Raw genomic sequence first — 25,508 nt, 5'->3', positions numbered from 1 at the left:
ATTCCGGTGCTAGTAGAGTTTGTCACGTGAAATTATGAGTTGGAGCACTGGAACCTCTCTTTGATTTTAAAGAAAGTAAAAGGTATTTTCTATGACCACTCGAAATGCTGATTATTATTATAAAAAACAAATAATGATATTATGCTGTAACTGGTGCGTTATATTTTACTTGTCGGTGGGAAATATTGTAGTCAGCCTCGCATGGCGTAAACACCTTTTAACAAATAGCTAGGTTCACTAATTATCACTCGTCGCGCATTTGTCGTCGGTTAAGTCTTAAACCAGGGGCCACAGCCCAACTCCAACCGCGTTCCTCGTTTTTTTTTTGCCCCAAATAGGATCACCATTACATGGAAATTTCATCTAAATCATTACTCTCGTCTTGGTCTAATAAAATACGTAGTGTTTTTATTTATATATGAAAATCTTTTTAGTCGTTGTGTAATACATATAATGATATGTTATTTATGACTTTGATACTATGGATGATGATTTATTAATTTAGTGACTTACAATCATGAAAACAATGGCCAGAGGCTTGGAATTAATTAATTCCTATGGTAGACATTGTTACATTATATATCTCCAAGATGTAATTGATTTACTGTGTGTTATCTTCCATGAGTTGAATGTAAATTAATAATCTATAATTCTGAAGACTAATCAACCCACATTGGAAGCAAAACCACACAAATAATTTTCTAATTGCATTTGCTTGCTAGTTGTACGTAGTTGATGAAGTAGGCAAATTCCAAAGTCAAAGAGGTAATGGAAGGGCACTTTTGGTAGGAAGAGTCCACTTGAAGCTATATATGATGGAGACTATTTAAACTTTTCCATTGCATTAATTTGTCTACAAAGAATCGTTGACTTCCTTCCATCTACAACATGATTCTGGGTTTTTAGTGTAGCATAGGAAAAACAAGTTCTAACTTAAACACACAATATGATTCCCTATTCATTTTTAGCAACCTTATATTGAATAAAATCTAAAAATTATATTATAAACTAAAGCATGTGTTTGAAAATATTTTAAACTATTAATATAGAATTTGTTATTGGTTTAAAGGTATAGAAAATCCTTAGAAAAATAAATCAGTTAAACCCTCAAATTAATTGTCACTCAATTTAATTATGACTATTAAATTCAACTTATTTCGGCTTCGTCTTTGATAATATTAGTCGCTAAAATTAATTAATGGACTATTTAGATGATGGCAGCACATAGTGAGTCCAGATTTAATCTTTTATTTTCTAATAAAAACCATAAAAATTGTAAAATATATATATATATAAAAGATATTAAAATTATATTAACATATAGAAACTTATAAATATTATTAAAAGTATAAAAACTATTACATTTTAAACTAAAATATTAAATATATATAAATTATAAAAATTGTGAAAAGTTATAAAAAAAATATTTACATAGACCTTCATTATGTAAGTAAAACCCTCATTCTCGATCCTGCACAAGCTTAAAGCAAAACCCACGAAATACCTAAACCCTTCGAGAGTCTACAATGTTCATTCATGGAAGAAGTTATCGGCAATGTCGTTAATTTCGATGACTCTTTTCCTTCAAGATGAGATATGGTGCCAAATGGTTGTTGGGGCAGCTTTACAATGGGTTCAAGCTGCTGATGGACAGAAAAATAGGGGTGATAACATTCAAGAGCTTGAAGACGAAGAACCTGATGTTGGGGCTGAGGGATATGGAAGATGATGAGATAGTTTGCGCATGTTGAGTGAAGGTGATCTGGATGGAGATAGTGCTTTGAACGAGTTTTATAATAATTTTATATAAAATTTTAATAATTGTTATAAGTTTTATATTTATATAAGTTATTTATATGTTTATATAAAATTTAATATTTTTATCATACTTATAATTTTTTATAATTTTTATAATTTTTATTAGAAATGTAACGAATTAATTTTTGTCAATGTGGAAAATTTTGATTTCAGCTAGATTTATTAAATCAAATCATTTCAAAAATTCAAACTCAGAGATTTTTGGGAATGAATATGGTAGTGTGTTGGAACTTCATTAATTAGTAATTAGGCATTAAATAGATTTATTACGGGGTTTGATCAGGGAGTCTAGTAATTAAGGCTTATAAATTAGATTGTAAAGTTAGCAAAAAAAATGTGTGAATATTAAAAAATATGATTTAGAGAATCAGAGGTCCTTAAGTTGGAATTAAACCAAGCTTATTTTAGTAAAATTCCGTTTTCGGAAAATAGTCGGAAAGACCGTGTTTTCCCATATTCATTTTCACAAAGTACATTGATTTTTTATATTCTCTAATATTTCATATAGGTAAGTGGTTTTTCTATTAAATTATTGCATTCAAACAAGTTTTAAATAATCAATTTCAACAATTTTTCTTATTCTTGCTAGCTCACGTTGGGTTTTGAAGGAAGAGAGGAGAAGAATTCTTTCGATTTCTTTGATCGACTCTTGTTTCCTATAACAAGGTAAAGTGATTCATAACTTTAATATAAGATTCTCTACTCTTAAAAAAAGAGATTTGATTTGATTTTTGTTTTTCCATTATTTTTGAGAAATTTTAAGAGAAAGTTTCGATTCTTCTTTCTTAACGATTTTAGATTAAATTCTTGTTAGGAATGCGTTTAGATAGTTGAAATTTAAGTTAGATTGGAGTTTGATTAGTGATTCTTTGAGATGTAATTGGCGAGTGTTTATAAAGTTTTTTAGAGAGAAGGGAAGTTAATTGATGTTGCCGGTGGTTTTTGGACATTTAAATGTCCTTAATATTATTTCTAAGGTTAGATTCGAGGTTTGGTTCAAGTTTTTGGTAAAAGCAAGAAAGTGTCTCGGTGTATCAAAGTGCATCACATTGATAGTTTAAGTGTTTTTAATGCTTGAATATAATTTTATAACTTTGTTTTATTATTTTGATTGGTTGTGAGCTAAAGGGGCGGTCAAGAAGTTTGGATTTTGTGCAAAAGAAAAATTTTGGCACAAAATTCAACTCACAGAATATTTTTTTTTCGTTGTTTTTGGACCTTTTTTATCACTTTTTTGTGGAAAATATTTTTTTTATATTCTAAGAGAGTGTCAAGAATTAACATGTAAAATTTCAGATCATTTGAAAAACATTTACCCACTGAAAAATATTTGTTTTCAAAAAAACTTTATGGGTAAAAAGAAAAAAAAATTATTTTGGGGTTGTTTGCTGGAAATCAGTTTATAAGAACACAAAGAATACCTAAAACGCCCAAATCTAATACCAAATGATAAGTGAGTGAGGCAGAGGAAGTGAAAGAAGGATCAAATTCAAGTTGTTTAACTCAAGAAGGAAAGATTTGGATATGACCTAAAAAGAAAAAACCAAATAAATTTAGAAAACAACAAAGGAAATAACAAAAATTAGAATTTTTTAAAAAAAATAAAAAGAAAAATATTCAAAATAATAACTAAATAGAGAAAAGATAGATTAAAGTAAAGTGGAAGTTGGAACGATAAACCGATGGATATTATAGATAGAAGGATAAATGTCCAATTGAACCATTTGAGATATAAATCCCAGCGAACTCAACTAATGGCTCTAATCAACCCTCTAAGAAATAATTCTTGGCAAATTGAACGGTGAAGGATGAATTCCCACGTCTCTTTAAAGAAAATCGAGAAGAAAACTACTTCTAAAAATCATAAGAAAAAAATCTTGCACTAAGAAACAAACTCCTAGAGTTAAAAACTTTATTAATAAAAACAAATTTTCTCCCTAATGAACAATGAAGAAACGTTTATAGAGGCTAGTTAAGTACATCCAAATAAATCTCTAAAGTATACTGATACTCTAATTAATCTAAACAAGAACTAGTTTAAAACTAAACTTTCTTGTTTGACTAAGAAACAAAAACTCCTAAACAACTTAAAATACTTAAACAATATCCAAAATTTGGAAAAAAATAAAAAATAAAATAATAACTAATAAATACAATATTGGGCTCATACATAATAAGAATTAAGCCTAAAAACATAACCCGATATGATTTAAACTCGAACTAAAAGCTCGAAACTCCTAATTCCCATCATAATCCCGTTTAGAAATTCTGCTCACATAGTCTTAACTAAAATAGTCATAACTTGAGCTTCCGAACTCGAAATAGAGTGATTCAATGTGTGTTTCAAAAATAAGAGATTGTTATTCAAACGCTATGGAGGCATCTAGGCCTATAAATGCTTGGATCCCACCCAAAAATTCATCACAAGTTGACTAATATTTTCATTATAAAAATTGGAAACTTGGTTGAATTGAATTTAATAAATTCCACCCATTCTGTGCATGTATCATTCCTTGTTTCCTCGAAATATTCATCCTCTCATATGGTCTTTGATCAAATTTTGGTTTCATTTGCTTGGCCTTTGACATTGTTGTTAGACATTGAGATAGTGTGAGCCCATCACATCTATATGCCTGAAATTGGGTCTTGAGACTCGCATCAGAAAAAAAACAAAAAACAAATATCTACCCACTGATTACCTAAGGTTTAACTAATATTAAGTTGCATCATAGTGTCTGTAACACCCCTTATCCATACCCCAGATAGGGACAAGGTACGAAGCATTACCATACACAAACGGAACACTTCCAGAAAATACGGGCTATAAAATTTTGTTTCAATTTAAAACCGATCAAACAAAATCATATTGTCTCCATTATGGACCTACAAGGTCCAAACCATACATTAAAAGCAATCCGGGACAAAACTGAGAACTTAAGAAAATTTTATAAAATTCCTAGGCTTAAGCCTCACACACCCGTGTGCTTGGGAACATGCCCATGTCCCTTACCCGTGTTGAATTATTGGAATTTATTTTTCATTTCGAACCTATAGGGATTTTCACACGGCCGAGCACACCTGTGTCCAAAAACCCAGACATTCTGTTTATGACTTCATCATTCATCTAGGGGCACACAGCCAAGCACACGCCAGTGTGATAGGCCATGTCCTCCACACGGTTGAGACACACGGCCATGTCTCTGCCTATGTGTTTACTACCATGCAAACTGACCTAAAAATTCTAGGTACAAGGGACACATGGCTGAGCGGCATGCCCAAGGGGCTAGCCGTGTGTCACACATAACCTAGACACATGCCTGTATGTCTACCCGTGTGAACCATTTTATAGGCTATTTTTCCAAGCCTTTGGTCACCCTCAAACATCCATTCACACTCACATGTTTCTTAATCAACTAACATGACATAAGTGTGCCCTTAAAACCCTCTTGGCCAAGGTCATATATGTTACTACATGTCTCATTTTATCCTATGATAATATTACCCTCTTTGTGTTAGGATTACCATTACAAAAATTACATATTTTTGTACTTGGCATATTTTATAACTCATGTCCATTATGACCTAAACCATTTCCAAGTGATATGGCCACTTTTCACATATCTATTCATGGTATAACACAATAGGCATTCACATGAAACATTCAAGCATAACCATGCATATTTAATAGGTTTACAACCTACATCAAAATAAGCCATATCTCATGGCCATATACAAGATGAGTAAGCATATAAGCCCTTACATTGGCTAGCCAATTGACGCATATAACAAAATAACCAAAAATCCTATACATGCCATTATAACAAAATAAAAGTTTCTATATACCAAAGCAAGACAAGTAGATAGTGTGATAATTTCTCTAATCGTCTTCCAATCTTCATGAGTCCGTGAGCTTACGGGGAAGCATTAACATGCTTAGTAAGTTCAGATAACGGGAAAGTGAACTTACCGGTTATTTAGCATGCACCTATAATAAATATTCATGCCAACATGCATAGTATAATTTCCCTATCACATGTACTCAACCATCAAGTTAGTCTCATATCGATACATTATAACATTAGTCTTAGATGAGCTCATCAATTCAAGCATTTCCATTCTCATTCTCATTCTAGTCCCGTTGAATTTCTCGGAATCTTGATGGATATCTCATTTACCATCAAATTGTGTAAGTGACCATTTTAAGTATGCATTCCTATGAACCTCGCTCTTACGGCGGGATTACCAATCTCGGCTAAATCCCCTATAATGTAGACTCATAAGGCAATGTTGAGATTACCAGTCCAGGCTAAATCCCTTATATCGACATGTGCTCTAATGAGCTCGGATCTAAATTACCAGTCTAGGCTAAATTTCAAATCCTAATCGAATTACTCGTCCGGGCTAAATCCATTTTGGCACGCTTATTCTTTAAGAGGCTCGATCACTAAAGGAACACCCGTTCGGGCTAGATCTTTTTTACCGTCAATTCGTTTAGAGAATCCATCGGATATCCTTTTATTCAGCCAGGACATTTATCAACGTAATATTTATCATGCATTGTTTCACAACAATTATCAATACAATAATGCATACATGAATATACATTTTTAATGTAATTTAAATAGTTTACATTTGAGTTACGCGAACTTACCTGTTAATTGCTTTGGGTTCGTATTTCAGTTATTCCGAAACCTTTCGTTTTCTAAGGTTAACCTCCGGAATTGGTTTCTTGGGGTCTATATCAGTAAAAATAAATTATTAATACCTCACATTGTTCATTTTCAGCCTAAAACTCATCCTAGGGAAAATTGACCATTTTGCCCCTAACTTTTCACACTGTTACAAATTAGTCCCTAAGCTCGTGTAATGAAATGCATGAAATTTCTTGAATACCCAAGCCTAGCCGAATGTTTTTCATGCTTATGCCAGCCCATATTTTATTCTATTTCATATTTCTACCCCACATTTTATGCCTTTTACAATTAGGTCTCTTTTAGGTGTTTTCATGAAAAATAACTTAGCAAAAGATGTTTATCTAACATCTAACTTCCATAACCCTCCATAAATCATCAAAGAGCGACCATCTCATGCATGGGTCAAATTTATAACATGAACCCTAGCTTGGATAGAGCATGTTACGAGGATTTCAAAAATACGAAGAACATTAGAAACGGGGCTAGGAAACACTTACTATTGAGCTTGAAAATGTTGAAAACCCTAGCTATGGAGAACATGCAAATTTTGGCAGCATAAAGAAGAAGAATGGCTGATTTTTACTTTCATTTTCCCTTTTTATTTCTTTTATTACCAAATGACTAAAATGCCCTTCCTTACTAACCTTTCAAAATTTTTCATGCATGCCCATTTTTGTCCAAAAACTTAGAAATTGAGAAAATTACTCTTTGAGACCTCTTAATTAACAATCTAAAGAAATTACATACAAATTGCTTCTAGAACCCAAGTTTTGTAATTTATTCAATTTGGTCCTTAATTTCTAATTAGACACATTACTTAGAATTTCTTCGTGAAACTTTAACACATGTTTATTTTCATACCCTAGGCCACATAATAAGTGTAAAATAAATATTTTAAGATTGGATTTGTGGTCTCAAAACTACTATTCTAACTAGGCCCAATTTTGGGATGTTACATTTCTCCCCTTTAGGGACTTTCGTCCTCGAAAGTCTTACTAGTAAACAGGTTCAGATATTGACTTCTCATGACTTCTTCAGGTTCCCATGTGGCCTCTTCCACTCTGTGTCTATGCCATAAAACTTTCACCAAGGCTATCTTCTCATTCCTCAATTGTTTGACTTCTCGAGCCAAAATCTTAACCGATTCTTTACCATAGGTCATGTCTAGTCTAATCTCAACCTCCGTCAACGAAATCACATGAGAGGGGTCCGATCTATATCTACTCAACATAAACAATGGAATACATCATGAATCTTTTCTAATTTGGATGGGAGTACTAAGCGGTAGGCTAACGGTCCAACTTTCTCAGTAATCTCGTATGGTCCAATAAACCTTGGACTCAGTTTGCCTTTTCGACTAAATCTCAAGACCTTTTTCCATAGAGATACTTTCAAGAACACTTTATCCGCAACTTGAAATTCAATCTCTTTTCTTTTCAAATCAGTATATGACTTTTGCCTATCTGATGCCACTTTCAAACAACCACGTATCACTTTAACCTTTTCTTCAGTCTCCTTGATCAAATCAACTCCGTGAATCTGGTGTTCTTTGAGTTCTGTCCAGTACAATGGTGTCCGGCACTTTCATCCATACAATGCCTCATAAGGTGCCATTTTTAAACTCGTATGGAAACTATTATTGTAAGCAAATTCCACCAATGGAAAATATTTTTCCCAACTACCCTGAAATTCTAGAACATAGCACCATAACATGTCCTCGAGAGTCTGAATCATCCACTCTGACTTACCATCAGTCTGTGGGTGGAATGCCGTACTAAAACTCAACTTTGTACCCAAGGCTTCTTGTAGTTTCTTCCAAAATCTCGAAGTGAATCTTGGGTCGCTGTCTGAGATGATCGACAATGGTACCCCGTGTAATATCATAATCTCGGATATGTATAAGTTGAACAATCTATCAAGAGAGTAATCTGTCCGTACCGGAATGAAGTGAGCTGATTTCGTTAGTCTATCAACTATAACCCAAATAGCATCTTTCTTTTTCGAGGTCAATGGCAATCCAGTCACAAAATCTATGATAATTCTATCCCATTTCCATTCGGGGACTATCATAGGCTGTAACAAACCCGAAGGTACTTGGTGTTCAACTTTAACCTGTTGACATATTAAGCATTTTGATACAAATTCAGAGATATCTCTTTTCATACCATTCCACCAGTACATTGTCTTTAAATCATTATACATCTTGGTACTTCCCAGATGAATAGACAAACGACTATCATGTGCCTCTTGCAAAATTTTTCGGATAAGTTCATCATCTTTGCGTACGCAGACCTTATCTTCAAAAATCAAGAAACCATCGAAACTAATCTAAAAATCTGATTTAACACCTGACTCATATTGTGCTCTCTTGACTTGCAAGTCACTATCATTACTTTGAGCTGCACAAATTTCTTGGAGAAATGTCAGTCTGAAATGTCGGTCTGGTTCTTAACTCCGCCAAAACTGAACTATCATCTAACAATGCCAATCATGTATTCAAAGGCTTCAATGCAAATAAAGACTTCCTATTCAAAGCATCAGCGACCACGTTCGCCTTTCCCGAATGATAATCAATTATCAACTCATAATCTTTAATCAATTCTAACCATCTTTGTTGTCTCAGATTCAATTCCTTTTGAGTCATCAAGTACTTCAAACTCTTGTGATATATGAATACATGACAAGTTTCACCATACAAATGGTGTCTCCAAATCTTCAAGGCAAATACAATGGCAACTAGCTCCAAGTCGTGTGTTGGATAATTTTTCTCATGTGGCTTCAGTTGCCTTGAAGCATAGGCTATTACTTTACCCTCTTGCATAAGCACACAACCCAGTCCATTCAAGGATGCATCACTGTAAACCACAAATTCCTTTCCCGGCTCAGGTTGCACTAAAATTGGAGCTTCGGTTAGCAACGTCTTCAATTCTCGAAACTCTACTGGCACTTCTCTGACCATTCAAGCTTAACATCTTTTTGCAGCAACCTCATCAAAGGAGTTGCAATCATCGAAAATCCTTTTACGAAGTGTCGATAGTAACTGGCTAAGCCCAAAAAGCTTCTAACATTGGTTACGTTCTTCGGCGGCTTGCACTCGACAATAGCAGATATCTTGTTTGGATCAACTCGGATGCATTCACCCGAAACAATGTGACCCAAGAATCCTACCTCTTGGAGCCAAAACTCACTCTTGCTAAATTTAGCATAAAGTTGCTTGTCACATAAAGTCTATAAAACAGTCCTCAAATGCTCGGAATGTTCAGTCTCATCCTTGGAATAAATCAGGATATCATCAATAAACACAACAACAAATTTGTCTAAGTATGACTGAAATATCCTATTCATGAAGTCCATAAACACAACCGGTGCATTTGTCAACCCAAAAGGCATCATAAGAAATTCATTATGGCCATACCTTATTCTGAAAGCAGTCTTAGGTACATCCGACTCTTTTATTCGCAGTTGGTAGTAGTCGGATCTCAGATCTATCTTAGAAAATAGTGGTTCCCCTCAATTGATCAAACAAGTCGACAATCCTAGGCAACAGATACTTGTTCTTGATGGTTACCTTGTTGAGTTTTCGGTAGTCTATGCATAATCTCATCGAACCATCTTTATATTTTACGAATAATACGGGAGCACCCCAAGGTGAAAAGCTTGGTCTTGTGAAACCCTTATCCGTCAGTTCTTGCAACTGTGCTTTTAACTCTTTCAACTCGATTGGTGCCATCCTATACGGGGCAATAGAAATAGGTGTTGTTCTTGGCACTAGCTCAATACCAAACTCTACTTCCCTAACAGAGGGCAACCCAGGCAACTCTTCTGGAAACATATCTAGATATTCACGCACTATTGGTACCGACACGATCTTCAACTCTGATTCTTTAGTATTCAGTACAAAAGCAAGATAAGCTTCATACCCTTTTCTCATATACTTTTGAGCCTTCATTGAGGTAATCACAACAGGTGGTGTATTCAACTCACTTGAATCAACTCAGAGAACTTCGCCATCTGAACATTTCCATTCAATATACTTTCTACCACAATTTACTATCACATCGTGAATGGCCAACCAATCTGTGACATCCCTAATTTGACCCTAGTCGGGAAGTGGTGTCGGGACCATTAAACCGAGTCTTATAAGTAATTAAAAGTTATATTCTATGTTTATGATGTTAGCAAATGCATGTGTGAAAGTTGCATGCATTAATTTGATCATTTCTATGTGAATTTATTTAGATGGACTTATATGAAACATTGTTGAAAGGTGATAGGCCAATCTTCAATGGTCTAATAGTATATGCATGCAAAAGAATGGTGTTGCATGTCAATTTACCCAAAGAGAAGGAAGTGGCCGGCCATGGTAATGAAGATGGGCAAAAGAAAACATGTCTTAAACATATTTTGCTAGTGGTGGATGTTAGAAATAATAAAATAAGAGCATGGGTAAAGAAATGAAAAAAAAAATGAGTGTGGATGCTTTCCCCCCCTTGTGCCGTACATGAGAGAAAAATTTTTTTTTTTTTGTTCATCTACTTTCACTCTCCTTTTGGCCGAAAATACTAAGAATAAGGAAGGAGTTTTGCTTCATACTTGGTTTGGAAGAGGATTAGGAAGAGGTTGGCTATACTTGCATCAAGAGTAAGGTATGTTTGAGGTTGTGCCATGAGATTCATGCATGTTTTTGGTTGCTAGATTGATGTTCTTGTTAGCCCATGGTTCAAATCTTTGTTATGTCATGGGAATGAAATTCGGCCAAAGTGAATATGGTGATAAAGCCATTGCATGCTAAGTGTGAAGCTTGATGATGATGCATGCAAAGATGGATTGTCTACTCTTGAAATTTCTTTGTAGCCATCTTGAGTAAGACTTTGAGTTTTCTTTTGTTTAACCATGATTGAAGTTGAAAGGGCATGATTGTGATGTATTCGGCCATGATGCATTCATGAGCATGGTTCATGCTTCTTGCATGTTAGTTAAAATTTGTGTTTTGGATGGCTATGGACACCTTGAAATTGACCATGCACATATATGTATATATATGTTTGCACATGATGTTTTGGTTATGAAGTAAGTGATGAATATGTTTGTTTAAAGAAGAAAATGTTGAAGAATGTTTGTGAAATTGCAAGTACATTCGGCCTAGAATTCCTATGATGTGGAAATCTTGGAGTTTATTGTTGATTTGGTGCAAGTATGACTAAGTATAATCGGCCATATGAGTGCTTGATGATGTATTATAAGTATTGAGCCACAATATGTAAAGCATTAACTAGTAAAATGCATGCTGTTTTTGTGTGGTGTTAAGTGTATAATTGGCCTCAAATTGGACATGTATGTTCGGCCTTAGGTAGCCGATTGATGGCCTTAGCTTTTCCTTGATGCTTGAATGAATTGTATTGAATTGCTTGATGTAGTATAAAATGTGCATGACCATTGTGTACTCAAGCTAAAGGGTGGCCATATGACCATTTAAACTCCTTGTCATATTCGCCATAAGCTAGCATAATGAGGTATTAATAAATTAAATTTGTTTGAATTAGCTCAAGAGCTTAGAGGGCCACAATTGGACAAGGGGAAGGAAAAAGTGATCGAATAGCCGTAAAAACCGTTCGACAACATCCGAGGTAAGTCCTCAAGAAGTGACCCTACTTGAATTATGTGAAATGAAATATGGATGTGTATTGATTATTGATTTATGTGTGTATGAGTATTTGAATGATACCCGGGCTAAGTCCCGGCGATTATGCTAGTGATTAAATTTGTGTTTGAGCCTTAGTAACGAAAATGAAATATGAATGTCTAATGATTATTGATGTATGTGTGCATGAGCAATTGAATGATATCCGGGCTAAGTCCCAAGACGTTATTGCTGGAAATTATATCCGAGTTAAGACCAAGGCAATTGTGCTAAGCGGCTACATCCGGGCTAAGACGAAGGCATTCGTATGAGTCGTTCTATCCGGGCTAAGACCAAGGCATTCGTGCACGTGGTTATATCCGGTTGTATTCCGAAGAAGCTTGGGCTGGAGGTGAGTGTTGGTTGCTGTAATGAATTCAATTGGTACGCTCGAAAAGCCCAAAGAATAAGGTATGTTTATATGTGCATTGGAAAGTCGACATGTTTGAGCGACATTCGCTCGATCGACTAACGAATTTCAGCTATTGAATTGGTTGATACCTTGTGAAAGTATATAATGATGAAGTGTGAAGTAAGAATGATTATGTGAATGTGTATTAATGAAATGATGCATTTGGCCATGTGATTGTATTGCTTTAATTAAAGCTGATTTTATTCCTTGAGACTTACTAAGCATAAAAATGCTTACCCCGTTGCTTTGGCTATCTGTTTTATAGATTGTGCTCGATAGCAATCGGATTCGGGATCATTAAAGTCGAAGTCATCCACACTATCAAAGCCTCCATTTTGGTATAAATTTTGGTTGAACTTTGAAATGGCATGTATAGGACTACCCTTGCTGGTTTAAATATGTTGTGATGTATATGTGTACGGCCATGCGAAAATGGCTCGTAAAAGTGAAGTACTGAACTTAGACTATTTGCGGTTTGTATATATATATATATGGTGTCATGATGTGATTATGGATTGGAAATGGGAATGTTGGTCACATGATCAGCCATTGGTATGGTTAAAATGATCATATGTGAACCTATGTATGGCAAGACTAGTTGGTTCATGGAGACTACAAACTAGGTAAGACCTACCTTAAAAACAGATGCTGCCAGCTGCAGTGACATGAATGTGAAAAATCACCAAAATTTGTAGGAATGGTATTAAATAGTGAATAAGCTATGTAAATGAACCTTGATGAGTCTACTTTCATATGGAAGAAACGAAACGGTCATAGGAGTTACATGTTAAGAGTTATTAAAGCTATTGTGAGATAGGGCCAGAACGGTTTCTGGGTCCCCTGTCGCAACTTTAAAAATTTACTATAAATTATCCAGAAAGAATTAGGAGTCGTGCCTTATATGTACAGATTCCATTTTGAGTATAGTTTCATTAGAAACAAACGGCACCAGTATTAAAGCCCTGCACAGAGAGATATTCAAGTTGTAACGCGCGAAGGTCAGAGCAGTCAATCCCTGTAACATGGGTGACTTTAACTAATAAACTGTACCAATTGGCCCAACCAAAAATTCTAGAAATAAGTCCATGGATGGATATATGAGTCTAAATTCAGGGAAAATTTACGAAACCAGTTTTAGAGTTTTGAAACTCGAGAATATGATTTTTTTAAGGCGAAGGTGATGCAGTTTTCCAGCCAGACTGGAAATGTCAAATTGGTGGGCAAAATATGTGGACTTGGCTTGTTAACCTCGTGTCCCGACAACCGCGATGGTCTCGGGTTCGGGTGTTACAATTTTATTGGTATCGAGCCACGGTTTAGTCAATTCTAGGACTCTTGTGATGTGTTTGGGGTCTAGCTATACATGCCATTAAATGATGAATCGATAGTGTGGTGATTTCGACAATTTGACTTTGTGTTTGTTTATAGTAATGGATCCCGATCCCAACCGAGCGATAGCGATGATGTGGAGAGTGTGGCGCGCTCCCGCGCAAGGGACAGCGCCGGCGGACTCTCAACCTATGGCCAACAATCCGAATGATGAGGCTAAGCAAGCCTTTTATAGTGTGATGAATGAATGGTTTAACCAATACATTCGAAATAACACTACTGTTCCACAACCTCCATTCCCGACAAATGCAACCCAAGACCTACAATACCTCCCAGAATCGACCAAATAAGGTCAAGTAAGCCCCAATCGATAGGATTGAAAACATGGGGCCACTAAATTTAAAGCTACGGATGATGATGATGCCGAAGCGAGCTGAATTTTGGTTGGACAACACTATCCGGTGCTCGATGAGCTATCTTGTACACCGATGAGTCTTTGAAAGTGTACCATCTCCTTGCTACGTGAGTCCGCCTACTATTGGTGGAGTACTCGACTTGTGGTGCCTAGAGAGCAAGTGACTTGGGAATTCTTTCAAACCGAGTTCAAAAAGTATATCATCGAGATTCATCGACCAAAAGCGAAGGGAATTTCTTGATCTTAAGCAAGGTTCTATGTCGCCATCGACTACGGCGAAAATTTGTGAGGCTTAGCCGATGCGTGCGAGAATGATTTCGTCCGAAGCTATTATGTGTAAAAGCTTCGAGGATGGGCTGAATGATGATATAAGGATGTTCGTTGGCATTCTCGAGATACGAGAGTTCGTAGTACTTGTTGAGCGAGCTTGTAAAGTCAAGAGCTTAGAAAGGAGAAACAAAAAGTGATGTGGGAACCGGAGAATTCGAAAGAGGTCCTCGGAAAGTCTCTTCAACAAGCATCAAGAGATTTCGAGATGATGTGAGCCGGTCTAGAGGCGCTACGGGCTTTTCTAGACGAGGACGCGATCGACCCCTGTGACCACACGAGTCACTTCGATCGCCAGTGGTGGAATTGATCGCCGAGAGAGGGCGAGTGTCTCAGATTGTGGCAAATGGCATTCGGGAGCTGTTGGTTCCGTGATCGCTCCTCGCTATAAGTGCAGATCGGCCGACCACTTTATGAAGGATTGCCCGAGGATGCTTGAACAAAATGTAAGTCAAAGTGGAAACACAGGTGCTACCATCGCCGAGGTAGGCCACCTAGAAATGTGGGCAATGTTAGTGGCGGTCAAAGAGGATCTAGAGATGCTACCATCGATCCGAGGCTCTGCCTCTGCTAGGACTTATGCCATATGCGCACGCGAGGATCTTGCTCTCCGGATGTCATTACCGAGACTTTCACTCTTTTCAATACTAATGTGATTGCTTTGATTGACCCCGGTTCTACTCATTCTTATATATGTGAAACCTTAGCATCCAAAGAAGACTTTGCCTATTGAGTCTCTCGAGTTTGTAATTCGGTGTCAAACCCTTGGGTCATTACGTGCTTGTCAACAAAGTGTGCAAGAAAAGTCCCCTAGTGTTCCGAGGTTCTTGTTTTCCGCGGACTTGATGCTTTTGCCGTTCGATGAATTCGACGTTATTCTTGGTTTGGATTGGTTGACCATGCACGATGCGGTTGTAAATTGCAAAAGCAAGACTATCGATTTGAGGTGCGCGAATAACAAGATAATTCGGGTTGAGTCTACGGACTTAAAGGGTTGCCACCGTAATATCGCAATGTTGGCCGGAAATATGTAAGAAAAGGGTGCGAAGCGTACCTTGCGTATGTGCTCGATGACAAGGAATCGAAAAGAAACCCGAATCTGTGCGTGGTTTGTGAATACCGGATGTTTTCTCGAAGAATTGCGGGTTTACCACTGTTCGGAAATAGAATTTGACATCGAATTGGTACCGGTACCACTCCAATTTCGATAGCTCCGTATCGTATGGCACCAACGGAATTAAAGGAGTTGAAAGCTCAGTTGCAAGAATCGGTAGATAGAGGTTTTGCTCGCCCGAGTTGTTCGCCTTGGGGTGCGCCAGTGTTGTTTGTGAAAAAGAAGGATGGAACCATGAGGCTGTGCATCGACTATCGTCAGCTTAATAAAGCCACGATAAAGAACAAATACCCGTTACCACGTATCGATGACTTGTTCGATCAACTGAAGGGAGCCTCAGTGTTCTCGAAAATAGATTTGAGATCGGGCTATTATCAATTGCGAATCCGAGATTCGGACGTACCCAAGACTACCTTCAGAACGAGATATGGTCACTATGAGTTCCTAGTGATGCCGTTTGGGCTTACTAATGCCCCTGCGGTATTTATGGATTTAATGAATAGGATCTTCAGACCATATTTGGATCGATTCGTAGTCGTGTTCATTGATGACATCTTGGTCTATTAAAGAAATGAGACCGAACATCTTTGAACACCGAGGTTAGTGCTGCAAATTTTACGGATAAGCAATTATATGCTAAGTTCAGCAAGTGTGAGTTCGGTTAAGAGAGGTTAGCTTCTTGGGTCATGTGGTATCAGATCGGTATTCGAGTCGACTCGAATAAAATTTCAACCATACTTAATTGGAAGCCTCAAAAAAATATTCGAGGTTCGGAGTTTTTGGGGCTTAGGTTATTACCGACGATTTGTAAAGGTTTCTCAACGATAGCTACGCCGATGACGGCTACTCCAAAAGGATGTTAAGTTCGAATGGACGGAGAAATGTCGAAAAGTTTCGATCAACTAAAACTTATTTGATTGAAGCCCCAATTCTAGTGCAACCCGAATCCGCAAAGAGTTTGTCATCTATAGTGACGCCTCCCTACTTGGGTTAGGTTGTGTATTGATGCAAGAAGGTCGAGTTGTGGCCTATGCGTCGAGGCAATTAAAGCCACACGAGAAAAATTATCCCACCCATGATCTCGAATTAGTCGCCACCGTATTCGCCTTTAAAGATTTGGCGACATTACTTATTTGGTGAGAAGTGCCATGTGTACTCGGATCACAAAAGTCTCAAATATTTGATGACCCAAAGAGACTTAAATCTGCGACAAAGACGTTGGCTCGAATCGTTAAAGGATTATGAGTGGTCATTGACTATCACCCGGAAAGGCGAATGTGGTTGCGGATGCCTTGAGTCGAATCGTTATTCACTCTACGAGCGATGAATGTGCACTTGTCTGCTCGATCCGACGGTGTGTTAGTGGCTGAATTGAAAGCCAAACCATTATTGACACATCAAATTCGAGAAGCTCGTAAAGTCGACGACGAGTTGGTCGCAAAACGGGTGAGTGTGTTCCAAACAAGGACTCGGAGTTTCAAATTGATGATGACGATTGTTTGAGGTTCAAAAGTCGTCTGTGTGTTCCAAAGAATTGAACTCATTTCGATAATTCGAATGAAGCCCATTGTAGCCAAATGGCAATCCACCCGGGGAGTACGAAGATGTACAACGATTTGAAACGTCGGTTTTGATGGCATGGTATGAAACGAGACATCTCTGACTTTGTTTCGAGATGTTTAATATGTCAACAAGTGAAAGCGGAACATCAAGTGCCTTCAGGATTACTTCAGCCAATCACGATACCCGAGTGGAAATGGGATCGAGTCACAATGGACTTTGTATCCGGACCGCCATTGTCACGAGTAAGAAGGATGCGGTTTTGGTCGTGGTAGATAGATTGACTAAGTCGGCTCACTTTGTCCCCGACGCACGGATTTTTCAATGGACAAATTAGCCAATTGTACGCTTCTCGATTGTGAGATTACACGGGTGCCTATTTCCATCGTGTCGGATAGAGATCCGAGATTTACCTCGCGATTCGGAAAAAGTTGCAAGAAGCTTTGGGTACCAAGTTGCATTTCAAAGACCGCCTTTCACCCCCAAACCGATGGTCAATCCGAGCGAATAATTCGGATACTTAAGGATATGTTGAGATGTTGCGTCCTCGAGTTTAGTGGTTCATGGGAACGGTATTTGCCGTTGATTGAATTCGCCACAACAATAGCTTTCAATCAAGTATTAAGATGGCACCCTACGAGGCTTTGTACGGTCGTAAATGCCGTACACCATTGTTTTGGACCGAGCTCGGTGAAAGCAAGATTTTCGAGGTGGATTTGATTAGAGATGCTGAATGAAAGTGAAAGTAATCCGTGAAAGTCCAAGATAGCCTCCGATCGTCGAGAAGTCGACGCGGATCTCAAGCGTAAGGATATCGGTATCGTGGGTGATAAAGTGTTTCTCAAGGTATCGCCTTGGAAAAAGATACTCAGATTCGGCCGTAAGGGCAAGTTGAGCCCGAGGTTCATTGGGCTATATGAGATATCCGGCGAGTCGGTCCAGTGGCATATCGTTTGATTTTGCCCCGAACTCGAAAAGGTTCACGATGTCTTTCATGTTTCGATGCTTCGACGCTATAGATCCGATCCATCGCACGTGATTAGTCCATCGAAATTGAAATTCAAGCTAATATGAGTTATGAGGAAGAACCGATTCGTATCCTATCACGGAAGTGAAAGAGTTATAAACAAGCGGGTTCCGCTAGTGAAAGTGTTATGGCTCAAGCACGGGATAGAAGAAGCTACTTGGGAGACCGAGAACTCTATGAAAGAGCGATATCCAAACCTATTTACGGTAAGATTTTCGGGACGAAAATTTCTTAAGTGGGGGAGAGTTGTGACATCCCTAATTTGACCCTAGTCGGGAAGTGGTGTCGGGACCATTAAACCGAGTCTTATAAGTAATTAAAAGTTATATTCTATGTTTATGATGTTAGCAAATGCATGTGTGAAAGTTGCATGCATTAATTTGATCATTTCTATGTGAATTTATTTAGATGGACTTATATGAAACATTGTTGAAAGGTGATAGGCCAATCTTCAATGGTCTAATAGTATATGCATGCAAAAGAATGGTGTTGCATGTCAATTTACCCAAAGAGAAGGAAGTGGCCGGCCATGGTGATGAAGATGGGCAAAAGAAAACATGTCTTAAACATGTTTTGCTAGTGGTAGATGTTAGAAATAATAAAATAAGAGCATGGGTAAAGAAATGAAAAAAAAAAATGAGTGTGGATGCTTTCCCCCCCCTTGTGCCGTACATGAGAGAAACAAAACCAAAGAAAAAAATTTTTTTTTTGTTCATCTACTTTCACTCTCCTTTTGGCCGAAAATACTAAGAATAAGGAAGGAGTTTTGCTTCATACTTGGTTTGGAAGAGGATTAGGAAGAGGTTGGCTATACTTGCATCAAGAGTAAGGTATGTTTGAGGTTGTGCCATGAGATTCATGCATGTTTTTGGTTGCTAGATTGATGTTCTTGTTAGCCCATGGTTCAAATCTTTGTTATGTCATGGGAATGAAATTCGGCCAAAGTGAATATGGTGATAAAGCCATTGCATGCTAAGTGTGAAGCTTGATGATGATGCATGCAAAGATGGATTGTCTACTCTTGAAATTTCTTTGTAGCCATCTTGAGTAAGACTTTGAGTTTTCTTTTGTTTAACCATGATTGAAGTTGAAAGGGCATAATTGTGATGTATTCGGCCATGATGCATTCATGAGCATGGTTCATGCTTCTTGCATGTTAGTTAAAATTTGTGTTTTGGATGGCTATGGACACCTTGAAATTCGGCCATGCACATATATGTATATATATGTTTGCACATGATGTTTTGGTTATGAAGTAAGTGATGAATATGTTTGTTTAAAGAAGAAAATGTTGAAGAATGTTTGTGAAATTGCAAGTACATTCGGCCTAGAATACCTATGATGTGGAAATCTTGGAGTTTATTGTTGATTTGGTGCAAGTATGACTAAGTATAATCGGCCATATGAGTGCTTGATGATGTATTATAAGTATTGAGCCACAATATGTAAAGCATTAACTAGTAAAATGCATGTTGTTTTGTGTGGTGTTAAGTGTATAATTGGCCTCAAATTGGACATGTATGTTCGGCCTTAGGTAGCCGATTGATGGCCTTAGCTTTTCCTTGATGCTTGAATGAATTGTATTGAATTGCTTGATGTAGTATAAAATGTGCATGACCATTGTGTACTCAAGCTAAAGGGTGGCCATATGACCATTTAAACTCCTTGTCATATTCGCCATAAGCTAGCATAATGAGGTATTAATAAATTAAATTTGTTTGAATTAGCTCAAGAGCTTAGAGGGCCACAATTGGACAAGGGAAGGAAAAGTGATCGAATAGCCGTAAAAGCCGCTCGACAACATCCGAGGTAAGTCCTCAAGAAGTGACCCTACTTGAATTATGTGAAATGAAATATGGATGTGTATTGATTATTGATTTATGTGTGTATGAGTATTTGAATGATACCCGGCTAAGTCCCAAGGCGATTATGCTAGTGATTAAATTTGTGTTTGAGCCTTAGTAACGAAAATGAAATATGAATGTCTAATGATTATTGATGTATGTGTGCATGAGCAATTGAATGATATCCGGCTAAGTCCCAAGACGTTATTGCTGGAAATTATATCCGGTTAAGACCAAGGCAATTGTGCTAGCGGCTACATCCGGGCTAAGACCAAGGCATTCGCATGAGTCGTTCTATCCGGGCTAAGACCAAGGCATTCGTGCACGTGGTTATATCCGGTTGTATTCAAGAAGCTTGGGCTGGAGGTGAGTGTTGGTTGCTGCAATGAATTCAATTGGTACGCTCGAAAAGCCCAAAGAATAAGGTATGTTTATATGTGCATTGGAAAGTCGACATGTTTGAGCGACATTCGCCGATCGACTAACTAATTTCAGCTATTGAATTGGTTGATACCTTGTGAAAGTATATAATGATGAAGTGTGAAGTAAGAATGATTATGTGAATGTGTATTAATGAAATGATGCATTTGGCCATGTGATTGTATTGCTTTAATTAAAGCTGATTTTATTCCTTGAGACTTACTAAGCATAAAAATGCTTACCCGCTGCTTTTGGCTCTCTGTTTTATAGATTGTGCTCGATAGCAATCGGATTCGGGATCATTAAAGTCAAGTCATCCACACTATCAAAGCCTCCATTTTGGTATAAATTTTGGTTGAACTTTGAAATGGCATGTATAGGACTACCCCTTGCTGGTTTAAATATGTTGTGATGTATATGTGTACGGCCATGCGAAAATGGCTCGTAAAAGTGAAGTACTGAACTTAGACTATTTGCGGTTTGTATATATATATATATGGTGTCATGATGTGATTATGGATTGAAATGGGAATGTTGGTCACATGATCAGCCATTGGTATGGTTAAAATGATCATATGTGAACCTATGTATGGCAAGACTAGTTGGTTCATGGAGACTACAAACTAGGTAAGACCTACCTTAAAACAGATGCTGCCAGCTGCAGTGACGTGAATGTGAAAAATCACCAAAATTTGTAGGAATGGTATTAAATAGTGAATAAGCTATGTAAATGAACCTTGATGAGTCTATTTTCATATGGAAGAAACGAAACGGTCATAGGAGTTACATGTTAAGAGATATTAAAGCTATTGTGAGACAGGGCCAGAACGGTTTCTGGGTCCCCTGTCGCAACTTTAAAAATTTACTATAAATTATCCAGAAAGAATTAGGAGTCGTTCCTTATATGTACAGATTCCATTTTGAGTCTAGTTTCATTAGAAACAAACGGAACCAGTATTAAAGCCCTGCACAGAGAGATATTCAAGTTTTAACGCGCGAAGGTCAGAGCAGTCGATCCCTGTAACATGGGTGACTTTAACTAATAAACTGTACCAATTGGCCCGACCAAAAATTCTAGAAATAAGTCCATGGATGGATATATGAGTCTAAATTCAGGGAAAATTTACGAAACCAGTTTCTGAGTTTTGAAACTCGAGATATGATTTTTTTAAGGCGACGGTGACGCAGTTTTCCAGCCTGACTGGAAATGTCAAATTGGTGGGCAAAATATGTGGACTTGGCTTGTTAACCCCTCGTGTCCGACACCGGCGATGGTCTCGGGTTCGGGGTGTTACACAATCCATGCAAAGTATTACATCAAACTCATCGAAAGGCAAAAGCATAAGGTCAGTCGAAAAACAATGACCTTGAATTGTCAAAAGACAATTCTTACAAACTTTATCTACTATTATAGACTTGCCTAGAGGGTTCGACACCTTAATTACAAATTCTTTTGGTTCCAAAAACATGTTCAGGCTAGACACTAGTTTCGTGCAAATGTATGAATGGGTCGATCTTGGGTCAATCAAGGAAATAACATGAATATCATAGATAGAAAATATACCTGTAATGACATTAGGAGCTGAGGCTTCCTCTCTAGCGCGTATTGCGCAAGTTCTCGCTGGGGCTCAAGCCTCTGATTTTACAATAGTATCCTTGGCCACAGTTTGGCTGCCACTTGCACTTCCAGGATGTCGTGGAGGTCTATGATAAACTGTAAATTATACATATTTTTACCTCATGTTTAATGCATTTTATGGATGATTTCTCATTAGAATTGGTGGATTCGATGCTCCTAATGCTTTAATTTCATGTTTTATACTTAGGAGAGCATAGGAGAGTGAAAGGAACGAGAAACGAGCCAAAAATGGAGAAAATGGACCAAAGTACGAAATCAGCACGGCCTGGACTTCCTCGCACGGGCAGACCACACAGTCGTGTCAATATGGCAGAATTGGAGCACGACTCACACGGGTATAGCACACGCCCGTGTCATTCTAACAGGCTCGAACACGGCCTGAAGTAATCACACACGGGTGTGTCACACGGGCGTGTCCTTGCTGAGCCCAAGTTAAGTCCAATTCGGAAAAGGCCACTTTGGAGGGACTCTAGGCATTCCAAAGCCTATAAATACACCCTAGAAGAGGAGAAAAAGGGGACGGAGAATAGGGGGTAAGGAATTACTCCAAGGAAGCCAATTGATCCATCTCAGAAGCCGGATTCATCATCAAGACTGAGGATCTCTTCTCAATTTCCCTTCAAGAGTTTTGGGTTTTCTTTATGTTTTGTACTATTTATTCTTCTGAGATGTTTTCTTATTTAGTTATGAACTAAATCTTCTAAATACCTAAGGGGAATGAAACCTAAGACGAATCTTTTATTATTTTCTAAATCATATGATAAATATTTAACTTGTTCTTAATTATATGTTCTTAATTCTTGTTTTGATATCCAAGGAAACTAATTCAAGACATGCTCTAATTTAGAGGAGGAATAGACCCTGTCTAAGAGTACTTTTGTCATAATTAAGCGGAGTTGATTGCGCGCCTAGAAATAGGGTGACAAGATTTTGCCGGATTAGGGTGAAACCTAATAAGGGGATCCATAGATTGAGTTAATGCAACCCTAGAGTGTTAATTAGAGAAAAGTCTCGGTTATTCAATCTAGGGATTAGACGTTATTAGTCTTGAATAGGGATAATAACATAACTTAGGGATCTCTACGAAACAAGTTGAATGAATAAATCGTCCGATTCGGAGCCAGAATAACAAGTAAAGTCTAGGTGAATTTTTCCTTAGGTACTGTCTCAAGTCAATCGATTTTCCCAAAAGCAATTCCCCAATTCTTTTCTCTGTGCATTCTTAGTTTAGATAATTAGTTAATTAAAATAAAAACCCCATTTTATTCTTAGGCTAGATAATAAAAAGACAATCATTACTAGTACTTTTAGTTCCTTTGGATTCGACAATCCGGTCTTGCTAAAACTATACTACTGTTCGATAGGTACACTTGCCTACATCATGATAATAGTTAGTTTAAGAACGAGTAATTATAAATATTTAAAACCTATCACGAAACCTAACGTGATTAAGTTTTTGGCGCCGTTGCCAAGGAACTAAATTATTAGGAACACTCAATTTTTATTACATTAGCCATTTATTTTTCTTGCAATTTAATTTAATTTTATTTCATTAATATTATTACTAATTAATTTACTTTTTCTTTCTCTTAACAGGATTTTCATAGTTTATGACTAGAAGAAACCTGTCGGGATCATTACTGTTTGACGAAGAAATCGATCGCACAGTTCGTAGAAATTGACGAGAAATAAGGAGAAGCTTAAGATACACAGAGGAAGAGCAAGAGGACGATCTCTCAACTACAACCGAAGATACGGCTGAAAATCAAGACAACTAGCTACCCTCAGCAATACCCGCTGAATTAGCAAATCAAAATCCTGCTCCACGTACTATGTATGACTATGCTAAAACTTCTTTAACAGGAACTGAGTCTAGTATAGTTAGACCTACTATTGTTGCAAATAATTTCGAACTGAAACCTAATACAATTTAGATGATACAGCAGTTTGTTCAGTTTGATAGTTTGCAGGATAAGGATCCCAACACTCACTTGGCGAATTTTCTGGAGTTTTGCGACACTTTTAAAATTACTGGTGTTTCTGATGATGCCATTCATCTTCGGTTGTTCCCTTTCTCACTGAGAAACAAAGCTAAACAGTGGTTGAACTCGTTACCACGAAGGTCCATCACTACTTGGGAACAAAGGACCGAAAAACTTCTACTAAAATATTTTCCACCGGCTAAAACGGCTAAGTTACGTAATGATATCTCTTCTTTTGTGCAGATGGACTTAGAAATACTTTACGATGCATGGGAGAGATACAAGGATCTATTGCAAAGGTTCCCTCACCATTGGTTACCTCTATGGCTGTAAGTTCAAACGTTTTACAATGGTGTGAATCCCTCGACATCACAGATGATTGACGCAGCTGCTGGAGGAACCGTCAACAACAAAACACCTGAAGAGGCTTATGAATTCATTGAAGAAATGTCATTGAATAACTATCAGTGGCAAGTCATGAGGACTAAGCCAACAAAAACAGCCGGCGTTTATAACGTTGACTCAGTTACTATGCTGTCAAATCAGGTGGAACTTCTCAATAAAAAGATTGATGGTTTACTTGGTTCTACGCAGGTACATCCAGTAATGAGGTGTGACTCAAGTGGAGGAGGTGTGCATACAGAATATCAATCCTTCAATCCTACAACCGAAGAGGAACAAGTCAACTGTGACATCCCAAAATTGGCCCTAGTCGGGAAGTGGTTTCGGGACCGCTAAACCGAGTCACCGACATGCTCGAACGTAATATTTATTGTCTAGAATATGAGAAAATGCATGTGTGAATTTTGAATTCTTTGATTTAGTTAATTTGATTGTGAATTGAAAGAAAAAGGACTCATGTGAAAGGATTTAAAAATATGTAGCTAATTTTAAGAGGTTAATAAAGGAATGAAGCAAAATAAATGGAGTTGCATGTCAAATACTCTATTTATTTTGGATGAGTGGCGGGCCATGTCTAGATTATGGGCAAGGGGACATGTTTCCAACATGTTTAGTTAGTGCATTATGTAGAAAGAATTAAGAAATGAAAAAAAAAAAAGTTGTCATTCATCCTTTCTTTGAGCAAAGACTAAGAAAGAAAAACAAAAAAATTGTTCATCTTTTCCCCTCCTTCCTTTGGCCGAAATTCCTAAGAGGAAGAAGAGATTTTTGCTTCATTTTCTTTGTTTAGAAGAGATCTAGAAGGAGATTTGGCTAAACTTGCATCAAGATTAAGCTCAAGAGCA

At 37.4% G+C, this 25,508-nt stretch overlaps 1 non-coding gene across 1 annotated transcript; it reads right to left on the bottom strand.

Moving 5' to 3' along the window:
- Positions 1-24,471: 24,471 nt before the first annotated feature.
- LOC128296114 (small nucleolar RNA R71) lies at positions 24,472-24,578 on the bottom strand. The gene has a single exon (XR_008286662.1). It is a non-coding gene; the product is annotated as a small nucleolar RNA R71 (small nucleolar RNA).
- Between the last annotated feature and the right edge of the window lie 930 nt (positions 24,579-25,508).

The sequence above is a fragment of the Gossypium arboreum genome, chromosome 7, assembly GCF_025698485.1.
Source record: "Gossypium arboreum isolate Shixiya-1 chromosome 7, ASM2569848v2, whole genome shotgun sequence".
Lineage (NCBI taxonomy): Eukaryota > Viridiplantae > Streptophyta > Magnoliopsida > Malvales > Malvaceae > Gossypium > Gossypium arboreum.
The sequence above is the reverse complement of the archived record's forward strand: the minus strand, read 5'-3'. Positions and strand labels throughout refer to the sequence as shown.